Below are 16,003 nucleotides of genomic sequence, written 5' to 3'. Positions count from 1 at the left end.
GTTTGTTTTCTTTAATGTTAATAAGGAATCAATGTTATGCAGAGGTGCACTGATAACAATTTTATAGACAAATTATACTAGTTGCGGCGGAGAGTGGTGGGGCGCAAAATATTTTCTTCCTAGGGGGACATAACAGAAAATAATTGAGAAGCACTGAGATATATACATATACATATATACATATACATATATATATATATATATATATATATATATATATATATACACATATATATATATATATATACACGTATGTATATATATATATACATACATATATATATATATTTATATATATGTATACATATATATATATATATATATATATATATATATACATATATATATATATACATACGTGTATATGTATATATGTGTTGTTTTTGTGTGTACATGTGGGCACCCGTGGGCCGTGTGATTCCATCATTTGAGAAACACTGGTATGGATGCACCTCTGCAGAACAATTTAGACGTGACAGCCTGTCAAATAGAGCACCATCTCCCGGGTTACATCCTCAAAAATATTGAGATTGAATTGAAGGATTGCAGCTGGCAGGTGTTAAATTGTTTAAAAATGGATAAATTGTCCCACCTTTTGCAGGAAGTTTCCAGCGACATAAATTATAAATGCGAAAGGACCTTTCGTGAGAGATGAATCACTCAAGACGTGGCTACGGCTGCGGCGTGCCATATGGCGTCATATCCTCTTTCAGCAGCGCGGTCTGTAAACCGATGGACAAAAGGACAAACTCAAGCTGTCGCCCGAACTCCGAGTAGCCTCGGCGTCTGCGAGCCCACTGCTTTGTCCCTGCTAGTAGATGCAGTTCTTATTGTTGGAGATAAAGGCACACAGTCCAGTATTCACCCTCTTCGATCACTGTCTGCACACCAGCCCTCATAATAAATGGCTGGCTCAAGCCTGACAACACAGCAGATGGCAGAGAGTAGGTACAACATCAGACAAGTCACTCTAAGACTGGATTTTATTCCTTGTTACTATGTATATATTCAAAATCCACAGCACAGGGGTCATGCTATGGAGTAAGATGCATCCAATGTTCCTGTCTGGCATCCTGAAGTCTCGCTTGAGGGAAAAAAAATAAATAAATCATAAGAATGCCGTCTCTGGAGCTTCGTGTCATGGGGGAAGTTATATATCCCCAGGGTCCCCTAACCAAGTGGAGCACATTGATCTGTTTTCCTTCAATACCAAAAAGAAGACAAAATAGCCGGCTACTTTCGAGTGCACCGTTGCCCTCGTTTCCTCTGCGTCCAGTCACTCCTTGCGAACAATGGAAGGCACTAAATTGTTTGTTTCTCTCCGGGTTTTTTTGGATGGCGCCTTCGTCTCCAAACAAATCAGTTTTCGAGGGTCGCAGAGTAAAGGTCTGTCAAGCAAACCTCCCCGTTTTGCTTTTTCTCCGTCGCCCTCTTGTCATCCGCGCGGCAGTTTGCATCATGCAAAATAACACACTCGGCTGGCTTATTGATCGGCTCCAGAGAGGCGAGCAGCAGGTTTAAATGGAAATGTAGAGTCTGCCCGGAGAGTGAAGTAATGCGATCTGATGAGCTCGGCCCGCATGGAAATGCAGCCCATTTAATGCCTCTTTAAAGATCGTGAATGAAATGACTGCGCGGCAACAAAATATCATGAATTTTTAATTCCGACAAATTAAAACTATTAGCCAGTGCGAAAAGCCAGCCAGCCGGCAAGACCGAACATGATGAGGATGGAGATTATCCAAATAAAAGGAAGAATTATATCAAAAGTAGATTCAAAGGGTTTAAAACCTGAGGAAGATGTGGTACTGTAATCACTTTTTTGGAGATTAAAAATGTCTTTGAGTAAGTACCTTGGCTTACCGGTGAGGAGATTTCATAAGAGGCCGTTTTCTGCCTCATTTTGGACTCCATCAACAGAGCGCGGAGGGAACAAGCAGAGGAGCCAAGAGGCACATTATTCAGTCTTGCCATTTACCTTCACAATCCTGGATAACGGTTTCCAGGCCACTAAACAGAAGCCATTTAGAAATTGAAGGACAAACGCCAAATTCCCGTATTTGCCACACGTCAAACAAAAGACCCGGACGAAGTGCTGTACGTCCCGCTTTCCCCCTCTGCGGATCTGGCAACGCAGATTACGAGTCCGAGGCACAGACTAGAACAAGGATCCCCAAGCAGTGGATAATGCAGCTGGGAAACAGCGCACACAAGCAGGATTACAGATGACGGAAGTGAGACATGAGGCATTTGGACCGGGCTGCTATGAAAGAGGGCGCTTTATTTACATCGCCTGTCTCTTCATTAAAGTAAATATAGAGTGCTCTCTCCTGGGATGCCGAACAACAAAGTTTCTTTTCTCCTTTGAGGACGCCTTCCTGTGAGCAATACTCTGAAAATAACTGCCGTGTCGGAAGGTGAGAGCCCGCAGGGAAACAATGCAGAGGCGGAGGGCTGGATTGGCTGTCATACGGCTCGTCTGCACAAACTGAAAGTGGAGGCGGGAAGCGGCTCATAAAGTGTCCCCTTAAAGACGGCCACATGTTGACGTGGCATAGGCCCGGTGGGAGAGAGTGCGACCGCTTCGGGAGGACAACTCCAATAAAGGTCCGTGGGCTGTAGGCAGCAGCTCTGGTGTTCTCTCCAAAGGCTGCCATTGGCCCAGAGTTTGGATAAAGATATCAAGTTTCCTCTCTGCTGTGTTTATGTCCAGGCTGTGGGGCATCTATTTAGTTAAAAGCACAGGGAAAGATGGGGAGGCCATCTTTCAAATTTGATGACGGCCTTGCATAAATTATGCAAACTTCTGTCCTTGTGCCAAACAGTGCATCTACTGAATAATAATCACCAGGGGGAGTTTGGGGGTATGAGCACGAAGAATATGAAGCAAGCACAAACTTCAGCTGCAATCAGCGGCCAAAAAACAGAGCGGAAGAAGAAGAGACATTTATTAGTCCTGCGTGGGGAAAATGCACCAAGGAAATTGCGCAACACGAGACATGAAGGTGAACCTATCACATATTTTGACTCCTGTTTTGTTTTCTTTTGGGTTTGCCTTGACAAAAAAGAAAATCGGGATGGGATCGGGACCAATAGATATATATATATATATATGTATATATATAATTATATATATACATACATATATGTGTATACACACACACACACACACACACACACACACACACACACACACACACCTGTATACGATGAATACAGACCATTACAACAATACCAAATTATTATTTTCCTTGACACCTGCATCTCTATTGCAATTTAACGGCAGTTTAATATATTGCATCACACTATGTCACAGTGTTTCTTTGTTTGTATCCAATCCCTCATCACCAAAAGGATGTCTTGCGTATATCTGTACGCGCTGTTTGGCCACGTTGTACATTTGCTTTAATTACACCGGCAATCTGTGTCATTGTGCAAGAGACAGAGGGGATACACCTGATTGATTTATGGAAATTATTTTCCTCTGCATATGACATTTGTCTGTCCACTGCATCAATACCGACGGCATCAGTGACCACTTTGACGTCTCGGAGACGCTACGAGCAAAGAAAGGCCCACTGGACACGGAGAGATTTAATTATGCAAATTAAAGGGCTTTCACAATGCTAATTTGCATTTGTCGCTGTGGTCTCCAAGAGGAGGGTCCTCATCTTAAGTCTCTTGAAAAAAAAGAATCACCCCCCCACACACACACACACACACACACACACACACACACACACAAGCACATGCACACCTGCATGCATCTGTTCGTCAGTAAGCCTGTTGGAATCTGTCACATGCCTGGCAGGTTCTGGAAGTTGGGCAGATGGTGCAGCACAATTAAGCGCAGCCAATCTCTCAATCAATCTCCGGCATGCCATGTGAAGGGCCCACTACGGTTTGTGTTCCACCAACATGCCTGTCCACTTAGTATGCAGTGCTTAGCTTGCAAATTGCCTTTATTATCGCTGTAAAAATATATATATTTCTCCTGCCCCGCAGAGCCTCAGAAGGCCTTTCTTGCTTATTTCTCATGGCATCCTATATAATCTGCAAGCAAGCTATCTTTTCTGAGATCACCCCCTCGTCCTATTCCCCACAAGTCACTCCTCTCTCTACCCTTTCCTGCCATGGCTTGTTTCACAACTGGCCGGAATGCGAGGCAGTACTGTAGACAATAGGCAAGCGCAAGTGTTTTATTCACACTCAATTACTGTGAAAGGGTTTTTTTCTGGCCAGAAATTCACCCAAGAGCACAGTGACCGCGTCACAGAGAAACCAGATATCCCTGGCGTTCCCAGTTCTGTGCCGTGTTCGGCACACAAAGGCGGGAGAAAACTGATCCCGAGCTAATAGCCAAAGCCGGTTAAATAAGGATAGTGCGGTTCTAACGCAGACGGGCAGCATCTGCCACTTGCGTCGGGACCGTTGTTGGCCACCAGGTTTCCTCTTTTGATCAGCAGCTCCTCGCAGCCACCTTCCTGCAAGCGTTTACAAGAAAGTGGGCCCTTGCAAACATGAGAGAAACCAAGTGCAAACATAGAAACACACGAGGCAAAGACTGGCACCGATACATACAGCCACACAGTGCAGAGTGAGAGACGGAGAGAGAGAGAGAGATAATTCACATTTTCTGTATGGACGAGTCCAGCGGAGGGAATACTTTTTCTACTGCCACATGAGAAAATATGACATATCCGCACTTCCAGCGGAAGCAAGCCAAACACCTCACTCAACAGCGGGCCAGACGCCACCTTTGGACTGCCAATCCCCGCTGTTGTGTTTCCCCCACCTGCGATGGGAAGATGATTCAGTGGGCCTGCCAGACTGCATCAGGGGACTGTGGGTACTGGGGCGTGCTTGCTGCCAGCGCAGATAGATAGGCAGGAAGGGGCGGGGCTGGAGGCGCACACAACCCTCTGTGACCCACGAATGAGGTTGATAAAAAAAATGTGCCTGCCGAGCAGACGTAGCAGACCTACCCCGGGTGCAACAATTCACCAGGTCGAATCAAGGCATCGGGCCAAATGATTATTATATCGCAGAAAGACTGTATACTTTGGGAGAATGCTAAAATTGACCCCGCTCCACATGAACACACCAGCAGCAACAGAAAAGCAATGTGAGAATTACAAGTTCATTGGATTTTTTTTCCTTAAAAAAAGAAGAAATCATCGAGGCTGCATGTAGTTTTTAGGCTCTGTATTTTTGGTAGGAAACCAATACTCCGCTTGTAATGCATGCCTCTATAAATACAAACAACAGAATGGTTCTTTTGACAGTGCAAAAAATTGAAACTTCTAATCTGGCAGCAAAGACTTAACTCAAAGTTTTCAGCAAGGCTCCAACCCACCCACAAAACCTCCGCCTCACAGAAAGAACACAGCAAAAGAAAAGGAAAAACAATTTATTTCAATTTTGTTTGCATCGCCATTTCCATTTTGCCTTGAGGCTATATCTGATACGGAACAAATATGTTAAAATGCGCAAAGATGCAATATAAAAGTTTTCCTCTATGTAAACACAATATTATAAAGCTGTTTGTTACATTTAACAGGACACTGGTTAATTTGTTTGATAACAAAAACGAACCCGACTGCTGCCAAACAATTAGACAAGCCTCGAAATGGTCTTAATGCGACTGCAATGCAGTTCAAGTGAACATTAAATGCAGTTGGATTTCCCAGCTAGGGATATGAGCAGGAGAGTAGTGATTCTAATCTACAGTGGGCTGTATCACTAACTATATTAAACAATACATCAAGTGGCAATTAAGAATCCAATTTATCCAGCCCAGGAACGCTACCTGGGTCTTCACCCCTGGAACTAAATGACAAGAAAGACTTTTTCATTATAAAACTAGAAGGTAATGGATAAAAAAAATATCCTGGTACGTAATTATAGAGGCCACATGAGTTCAAAAAGTCCTAATGTAATGACCAGAACACTGGCCAAATTATATATATATATATATTTTTATCCCCCCATTCTTGGTCCTTGTCATTTTCAGGTGTTCATTATTCCAATCATGGAGAACACCCTGAGGGTCGTGCCATGTTCTTATTCCTAATTAACTTCACAGAACAGAGATCATGGTGGGCGGTGACCCTGACTGGGGAGCAGGACCAGTTGGAGTCTCGGAGCATTATTCTTGCTCAGGTTTGCAACTGCCCATTCCTGGTAAAAAATCAAATGCAAAGAAAATGGGCTGTGCTTCAATAAGAACAACCCAAAGTCTCATGGAACCTACAGTGAAGGCACAGGTGGATTTATAAGACAATGGATTAAAAAAAAAAATTGAGCACGTTTACTTTCCATCTGCCATCACTTTGCATCAACCAGGATAAAGAAGAGGGGCAAATACAACAAATGACTAATTCCTGACTTCACAGCTAGTCTGGGTGAGAGCTGCATGCCTAACAGTGGCATGTTTTCACGGCTAAGTCATGTGTATACTCGTAGTGCACATGCATGGTGGGGAATTACAGTCATTGGTCAGGAATACAAAAGTGGCAGCGGTGACTAAAATGTCTGTGTTTGCTTTCGTGAGATCATGCATGGCCTCTGTGTTGCAACACGGGCCACCTGCGAGCTCTGAGAATGCGTTCCCGGGGGGAATTAGAGGATTCCAATGAATGAACAAGACAGACATGAGTAACCCAGTCCAATATACTGCTTATCTACGAGCTTATGTTGCACAAAGAAGGAAGATAAGCTCAGACATGCCAGCAGAGAAGCGGGATGGAGGAATGAGTGAATATGAAGAAGGGGGGAGTGAGGGGAGCGGCCGGGAGGAAAAACAGCACCCAGGTCAAGATCTACAGGAGTGCGGTCAGTTGTAACAGAGCCTGGGACGCTTTGAATCACCCGAGAACAGTTAACCATTGACTGGGGGTGGCTAGTCAAGCTGCAAAGCACGGGATCTATGTCCTTCATGGTGATTGTATTGCCAAGACCATGGAAACAAAGCATAAGGTCGTTATTAAGGCCTCGGCATTGCCCCTGGGCAGTGAATGCAACACTAATCAATGAGAAAGAGCGGCATTGTGCTCAGCCTCAGAGGACAGGTGATATTGCAGTGGCTTGTGTTGGTCCATTTGGATAAGATTATCCCGGCTGTTGAGGTTCTCTTTAAGGTTGGTGGTCTGGATGGTGGCAGTACGCGTCACATTACGCCCATTACAGGAAGGAGACCAATAGTCCATCGCCAGAATTCCTACTTATTAACTTTAGATTTGATTATTAACAAGCCACCTGGCCAAGAGTGATCTGCTGTGTCATGTCCTTTGTGCTCAAAAAGGTATTTGACACCATTTTTGATCGAGGTGACTAAAAACGTAAAATAAGAAAGGTTGGTGTGAAAGTTCGATCACTTGTGTTGCGGTTCATGGTCGGTGCAACCGAATGAATGAAACAGTCACTGGTTAAAGCAAAACCCACTTTAATGGAGGTAAACGGCAGTTTGAAGCAATAGGTTGACGTCCATCAGTGCCGTCTAAGCGGATAGTGGACATTTCTTTCGATAGCCGCCTCACATCAGGGTCCAGCCGAAAGCAAAAGCTATGAATAAACTCTGTTCCAATTTCTGACCACTGTTTGAAATTGTCTTGCTCATAAAAAGCCACTCAGAGTTCAGCGCAGCCCAGGCTGAGCTCTTCACAATAAGCCACGACTGACAAAATTGAACTTCACTTGTCAAGTACCATAATTTCCATCCCCAGTGTACATTACGCAGTTTTCCACGGTGGCAGGAAACAAATCCCGTCCCCGTGCCTGCTATTTAATTATTCCTCTTGAAAATCCTTGCCTCGCCCTCTTCTCCCTGAACGTGAGGCAAAGAAAAGAAATTGCTTCACCCATTAAAACGAGCCTCTACCTATTGGAGAATTGCATTGCTTCCAGCTTGTGAGATTCTATTCACACGGAGCCCACCCCCAAGGCTTATTCTATTCAAACTTGGGCAAAACGTGGCACTCAACACAATGGGCTTTTGCTGAGGTAAAGTAATTGCCTAAATACAGCGTGACAGGTGAGGTTGATTCATTCTGGAGAAAATGCTGCGTGCTGAGCGAAGAAGAACAGGAAAAAAAAAGTGTGGACAGTGTAGCAGAGGAGACAGTAGCAAGGGACAGGGGGCCGTCTCCACCTCCAGACAAAACACTGCATATTTCTCTGAGCGACAAAGTGTTAAGTTAAGCTACTCTGCCCGCCGTCAATAGTGACGTCCGTCGTAGTGTCCCGCTGCAGTCTATATATTGATTGAACCATCAATCATTTAAACTCTACAAGACATTATTTCTAATTAAAAAGTAAGTCATAAATTCCAGCTTTACTGCCAAGCTGCGGCTGTAAATAAAATCCGAGAGGGGGCAGAAGCAGATTGCAGTCCCTGTCCGTGGTTTTAGAGCCATCGTAAAAGGGACAGACGGCCGTGATGGCACCTCTGGGATCAGGCGTCGCCCTGGATGACGGCGCTGTGCGCACAGCAGATGCAAATCAATAATTTCCTTTGTTGTGTTTTCAGAAGACGGCCACTTTCCCCGTCCGAGGTGCGAAGCGGCACGTCATGCATATGCAGAACGAACATGGAAATCAAACTTTCATAAACCACTTGGTGACATGTAAAACAGCAGCAGTATAGGGTTTACTTTGAGAGGAGTCCAACCCCGGGGTGTGTGTGTGTGTGTGTGTGTGTGTGTGTGTGTGTGTGGGGGAGGGCGGGGGGTCGTGAAAGCGTGTGAGAGCGCACTGGCGCACGCCCGGCGCACTGGCGCACGCTCGGCTTGGCCCCATAGGCGGACAGCAGCAACAAGCACCTATTAACCATCTGTGTCTCCATTTTCCTCTGCGGAACAGCAACCACGCTGCCAAATTTGCGGTCACAGGACATTATTTAGTAATGATCCCTGCTGATGAAGAGGCCATTAGGACGCTTTAGAGCGCCGGCGTTCGGGCTGCACTAACCGAGCGCACTCGTAATCAGAGCGGGAGGAACGGGGGAGGAGGCGGGGGGGGGGCTTCAGGTTTGACAACTTCTGATTAGCTCAGCGTGCGCGCCAGTTGCGCGGCAATGAACTCCACCTGACAGCATCCAAAGCCTGGAGGTAGTTTGATGACAGGAACAGGGGGACGATTTTACAGGCACCAGTCAAAGATCTGTTGAAGATTTTATAGAAGAAGAAGAAGAAGAAGAAGAAGAATGTCATGTTGCCAGCAGAGCTTGTGCACTCATTATTCAACTGCCTCTCGTACCTGCCAGGATGCGAGCGCTGGCTACCACACAGGCACCATCTGACTGTGACTTGATAGGAATGGAAAAGCTGTGGAATCACATTTGGTTAGCTGATAGCCAACGTGGTTCCTTGCCAACTTGAGGGAAGTGGTCCTGGTCAGAGAGAGACAGAATCACCCTCCGGGGAAAAGTGAGAACTAATGAGTGTGCTAAAAAGGACAAGATGGAGTGATCCTCTATAAAAAGACCAGCAGTAATCTCTCCCTCCTATCCTCTCCCCTTAATGTCCTAAGAGATCTTGGCTCCTCCGCAAAAGCCTGCTGCCTCTGCACATCAAACAGAGCTGATTAGAGCTGCACACCTTGCCGGAGCCCAAGCTTTTGGACGGCTCGCAGCTCCGGTTCAAGGGAGATTTTGTTACGGAAACCAAACAGGAAAAACTCTTCCAGTTAGTGGACATCTCCCTGGACCAGGAGCATTTTAAACAGCTTCTATCCAATCAAATCCAATCACTTCGGTGCTCGCTCGTTGCAATTGGGGAAAAAAAAAAAAAAAAAAAAGGCCTTCAAGTCATTCCTAGTTTACATATTTCCGCTGGGCTGCTTCAGATTCTACCGTCATATCGGATGTATCAGCACGGCTCCAGAGGTGTTGTGCACGACGCTCAGATGTAATTGCCGTCAAACAGATCGCCCCCTTTTGTTTACATTAGCATAAGCCGCTGCGGTGTGAAGCGGAAAAGCCGAGCGGGAGGAAGCGAGAGCTGGCGGGAGGACGACGCAGCGCAGACGTGATGGCGGGGCCGCCACGCGACTTCACTGTCAAGGTTGTTGTTTTATTAAGACACACAAAGTGTCCGGGCAGGTGTCAGGAGACGGAGCTGGCCTCGCAACAAGATGACCGTGCCAACATCACAGCCGCAGCAACAGCAGCAGCAGCAGCAGCAGCAGCAGCAGCGGCCGCAGCAGCACCTTCCCCTACCCAAAAATAGATCCGACTGCATTTACCTGCCACTCTGTCAGCGGCGTGAGCAAGAGTGTGTGTGTGTGTGTGTGCGTGCAGGAGGGGTAAGTTGAAGGACATCATCACTTTACCGATCTAGACAAGAGAGACACGTCCTGCCCGGAATGACAAGCGAGGTGGTGACAGCTGTTAGCGCTATGTCTTTTTTGTGTGTACAAGAAAAGGAGGCGCAAAATGTGGCACAAAGTGAAAAATGTAGCTCGACTGGAAACTGCAGAAACCAATGTGCGAGGAGTCCCGGCGACGAGTCCGGTGGAGCGATGTTGTAACCAAGCTGCCGCCTGTTTGGCCAAAACAACCGTCTGAGCGGTGACATGGCCGGAGGGGCTGCTGTTGTCAAGACAGCAGTCATTCATGCCGACGGTGGACAAATTTGTCGTTGTCAACTGTCGAGAAATGCCTGCCTTAAAAATAATTTGGTCGTTTAAAGGCTCTGGGTGCTGCGCCCGGTTATTCTGGCACCGACGATAGGTGGCCGAGTAACAGGGCAGGAGTGACAAAGAAGTGCCGAGTCGACAGTCTGTGGACGGCACTCAAATTTTGGAACACTGCTGACATCTGCCAAAGGGACCTCACTTCCCCGTCCATTCAAATGGCCTGTTTTGCATCGGGGCCGACAGTCCCGGCCTGAATCACACTATAAAAACAAATGGCGGGGCTTTAAGATAACAGAACCACAGCTTGGCAGGCCTCATGTCATCACAGGCCATTATGGTCAAACTAACTTGAATGGCTGATGCTAGGGGCAACCGTGTTGGGTATGCAAAGCTCTGAGGGAGGTTCCTGCTTTCCAACAATCCAGACGCACTTCTTTTGGGTTTCGCAGATCTCACCGAAACATCTTAATTGCCCATTAATTGTGATGATCGCGGAAGGAAGAACCCGTGGAGTTGATGAAAGAGGGGATGTAGTCTTAAGTGACCACAAATTAAGCCAAAGAAGCTGAATGAAACTAAGGTTTTAATTCCGAGCGAGGCTACGTCGCACAATTTATTATCCCTTGGGGAAAAAAAAACCCGGCTTTAAATTCATTTGACGTCGTTCGGCGCTAATACCGGATCTAATGTCTGAGGAGGAACCGTGCACGGTCATGCGGTGTGACAGCTGTGGCGGTGTTGGAGTGGGATGGAGGTGAAGCAGCGATTTGTAGGACAAGTCGGCTGAAATGTGTTGCCACACAGAGCGGGTGGGGGCCCTTCGTGTCTACACCCAACTTACGCTTCACATTTCAAAAAAACAACAAAAAAAAACAAAAAACAGAAGCCGGCGCCGCACGCGACCGCCACCCGCCACTGCCGGTGTTATTCAAATGACAGAACAATTCCATTTTCACCTTGCCACTGACATGACCATTCCACCTCTGTCAGCAAACACTTGCCGTCCTTTCTATTTGTGCTGATGATGCTCGCAGACGGGCAAATTAATCCTAAAAATGGGATTATCCCGTAATGTGTGCTGCGTCGCTGCCAGGATTAGAGCCCCTTCATCACCGAAACCTCCCATCCCATCAAGTCGCGCAACGCAGTCAGACGAATGGTTCAAGTCCTCGCGCGCTCGTAAAGAAGAAGAAAAAAAAAGGGGCTGGGCGGAGCAAAAACGCCAACGCGACACAATCTTCAGCAGCACGAGTTCATGCGGCTTCATCTCGTGAAATGTGATGGTGCGACATCGGGGAAATACGTAAATCCGCAGAGTCCTTGGGGGGGGGGGGGGCACACCATGCAAACGACATGATCGCAGCTGCGGGGGGGGGGGAGGTTGTGAGTACAAGATGAGGAGGAGGAGAGGCTCTCCATCGACCCAGAGGAGAAAGCAGTTAGATGGACATCGCAGGGCGTGCTTGTCTGTGTGGGAGAGGGAGGGAGAGGGTCAGGAGGGCTGTGGGGGTGGGGTGGGGGTTGTGGCTGTCATCCACCAAGACCACCAGTAAACTCTGGAGGGCAAACAATATCCCTAATTGAATTCAATCCAAGCTCACCGCAGGAGGCTGGCGGCTCCATTAGGTATGGAGAGGTTTGGTTCAGGTGGAGGCGGTGGCGGAGGCGGAGGCGGAGGCGGAGGGGAAGCGAGCATTTCTCCATGAGATGAAGAGACAGAGGCGGGGTAAGAAGACGGCAGAGGAGGACGAGAGCAAACACAAGGTTGCTGCAAAGACCAACGACGGGCGGGGACGGGAGAAGATGTTCGGTGTTTAAGGGGTGGAGGATGCACTAGTGTGTGTGTGTGTGTGTGTGTGTGTGTGTGTGTGTGTGTGCGTGTGTGTGTGTGTGATGAGGGGACAAGACACAAGAGAAGGGGAGGAGGAATGGGAGCCAGCTGCGCTTTTGCATGATTACAGCAAAAAAAAAACATCATTTGCATCAGGGAATGGAGTCCAAACATGCTGGAGATGCGTACGCTTGCCGAGCAGAAATAAGGCCCCCTTTGTTGCCGGCAGCAGAAATTAAAGACTTGCTGCTTGATGGCCCTCCAATGATTTACATATGAGAACCCATTGCGAGCCATTTCCACAAACATCCACAGCCCCCCCCCACCCACCCACCCACCCAACAAATTGGCCCGTATAAATTGCTCTTCATTAAAACGGCATGTCGGCCACTTGATTTTAGCTCTAAAAATCTGCGTTTTCAAGTGTGAAAAACGGTGGTGAAGTTGTTCACGTACTTTTGCACGAGAGGGACTGCTTGCTCCTCGGTTGCGTTTGTTCCTCACAAGAAAGCTGCGCGTCACATTCCAGGTAATGATACCATTGCTTTTCCTGTGAAGGAGAAGAGAGAAGACACAGGTTAAAGAAAAATAAAGCAGGACCGGTTTGCGGTGAAGGATGGACGCTGCGATCGATTGGCCACCGGCAGTTTATCGGTCAGCGTTCAGTTACGGGTGACTGGCCGCTGCCCTCGCAAAAAAAAAAAGCCCAATCAGGAGGTCGGATCACACGCTGCAAAGCTCAACCGGTTGATTTATTATTCAGCAGCAAACTGTCTATCTCTCGCTCTGCCTCTACCTTTTCTTTAGTCGGTGTTGACAACCTCAGTCTCCGGCTCTTGGTGAGGCAACATTTAGACATCAAGACGGCTCTGCGATGAAAGCCAGCGGGGTTGTACGGCAGGTGCAGCCTCAAGACGCTTTATTAAAAAAAAATATTTTCACATTTGGAACAAGAAAACTCCTCATTCCAAACTCATCCGACCGTCCACTAGCAAGAGGCTTGCAGACATTTCACATGTGCAAAAAAAAAAAGAAGAAAAAGAGGAGGAAGAAGAAAAAGAGGCAAGCGTAAAAATAATTACTCCTCAGTACCGTGAGTCTTAGTTTGTCACAGTGGCATCACACATAAAAGCCTTTCGGATGAGTCTCTTCTGGGTCAGCTATCATTGCATGGCATCTTCATAAATTTTTCAGCTGTTGTCTGGCTCGCCGCACTCTCCGGATTGCCGCTGTACCAAGTGCTATTCAGGTCACATCAGCTTTTAATGGCTGATTTATTGGGGCCCAACAGGGGCTCGGCGATGTGCTTGCAGGACGAAGAGCCTGTTTTAAAGCACGTTAACACTCCGCAGTAAATATCCCATGCAGCATTAGCATTTTGATGAATGCCTCGCACCGACCCCCCCCCCACACACACACACACACACACACACACACACACACACACTTCCACTGCTCACTCCCTACCTCACTCACTGCCATTTATATTTTTGAGATGCCGCTGTCTCTCTTTGAGCCTCTGCGTCACTCACACTTCCCGCCCCTACCACCCCACCCTCTCGTACTCAACACAAACCATTGGTGGACTGACAAAACCCCATCTGAGGGTGAAGTGGTTGCCTTTAATTACAGCTGAATTAATGACCGACACCTCCACAGAGCCACTTTCAAATTGGATCCAGCAACACTGAAAAGCTTGTTTCTTTTTAAGCCTGGGTGCAACGCAGCACGCCACTAGACACCTTTCTGCTATTGTGACGCAAATTCTCTTTACCTGAATCCTAATTAACTCTCACCTGCAGCACGGAAAAAAGGAATGAGCACCAACACTTTTTTTTTTCTTCTTTAATTAAGGTGTCCATACCAGGTTAAGGTCTTGGGTAATAAAGCAAAATGAAACAAGTTAATTTGAGGCAGAGTGTCTCCAATGCAAATGAGGGAGACACTGGATTGGGACTTGTTTTATTCTGACTACTAACTTGGCTTGTATGTCACAAGTAAAAGACCATTGTAGATGTGTGGATGCTTTCAAAGTGATACAAAGGACGCAGGTTTTAAAATGATTGAATCCAGCATGGAATTTCTTTCAAATTGAATTGCAATGCAACAAAAGATGGGAAGCAAAACCTATTCATCCTGCCAATCCCTCAAGAGTTGTCCGGGCACGACAACTGACCAGTCTTGGCTCACCAACAAAAGCCAGTGACGCGCTGCATCAGGTCTGCTCTTCATTATCTTTTGATGGAATTCGGGGCTCTGGCGACGGGGCGAGCAGATGCCACCAGTCAACTTGGTGGAACGGCAGTGCTGCGCCCGTCACCAGAGCGTCTGTCGGTCATTTAACCGCGCCTGGAAGTGTTTGGAAATCACACGCACAATCTTGACCGCAAACTGCGGCACAAAAAGAAGGGAGGGCGTTCACAGATGGCAGAGTATCATGACTACATTGAGGATAGTTGGACAACGATTAATGCAATCTGACCAATCTTTGATTTTGGCATACACCCACATCCACTGCTCATGTCACACCACTGGCCAAACTAAACTAAACAGAGTCCAGGCCGAAGTCAAATCTGCTCTGCTATAATCATCTGCATTAAAGCGCAGGCAGGCATTCGCTGAGAAATGATTCCTTACAAATATCTTCAAAGGCTTTCGGAGAAGAGAACCAGGCAGTTCCGTGCACTCAAGGCAATCTCACACCAATACTGTGAGAGTGTTCTGTCCAAAGATATGCAATTCCATTGAAGTGGCAGGCATGACTGACCCACGATGACCCGTGAGAGAGAACAGCTTAATAATTCCAGGGTGCTCATTAATGCTAGCATGACTTGGTGAGGACTGTTATATTTATACTCCACGGCCCACATAATTGGCTTTAGTGTGGAAACTAAGTTTAACAACACCAGCTCCAGAATATAGTCCAATATTTGTTTTGTGTTTTAGAATGGCACTTACAACAAAATTCAAGTCAAGCAATTCTGCCAGTATAAACTAAAATAAAAAAAAGGATCAAGAATTGAATTAACTTAAATATACATATATATATATATATATATAGTATATATACACACACACACACACACACACATATATATATATGTATATATATATATATGTGTGTATATATACATATACATATATATATACACACACACACACACACACACACACACACACACACACACACACACACATACTTGCTTAAATACATTCAGTTTTGTGTTTAATTAATAAATCAGTTTTGTGTTGAATTAATCATCAAAATGCTTGATAAAGTGGTAAAGACACATAAGGCTGCCACTGCCAATTTTGAGTTTCACTATCACCATCCTCAGATCGAATAATAAAGCACAGAAACAATCAGGAGGAGAAAAAAAATCTGTTTGAGTAACAACCCTGAGGCGTTTTTCATTGAAGCATACAACAAAATTAGTTTGTTCAATTAGCTTAAGGAGCCTCTGTGGTCTGTTTGAAATCTTTTTGTGAGGCTTATACTAACCACTGTGGACTTCACTTCATTTGTATAAAACAAGA

General features: G+C 46.3%; 1 protein-coding gene across 6 annotated transcripts in view; it reads right to left on the bottom strand.

Annotated features, from left to right (window-relative positions):
* The window catches only part of LOC142894212 (adhesion G protein-coupled receptor L3), a 172,285-nt gene extending 159,247 nt beyond the window's left edge, over positions 1–13,038 (bottom strand). For all 6 annotated transcript variants that reach the window (XM_076035476.1, XM_076035478.1, XM_076035480.1 and 3 more), the window contains exon 1: positions 12,923–13,038. The gene's annotated coding sequence lies outside the window, so the exon portion shown is untranslated. The remainder of the gene's footprint in view (positions 1–12,922) is intronic.
* Positions 13,039–16,003: the final 2,965 nt, after the last annotated feature.

Source organism: Nelusetta ayraudi, unplaced genomic scaffold (genome assembly GCF_046127955.1).
Source record: "Nelusetta ayraudi isolate G7.1 ecotype Tasmania unplaced genomic scaffold, CSIRO-AGI_Nayr_v1 ptg000042l, whole genome shotgun sequence".
Lineage (NCBI taxonomy): Eukaryota > Metazoa > Chordata > Actinopteri > Tetraodontiformes > Monacanthidae > Nelusetta > Nelusetta ayraudi.
This window is presented reverse-complemented; position numbering and strand designations above follow the sequence as displayed.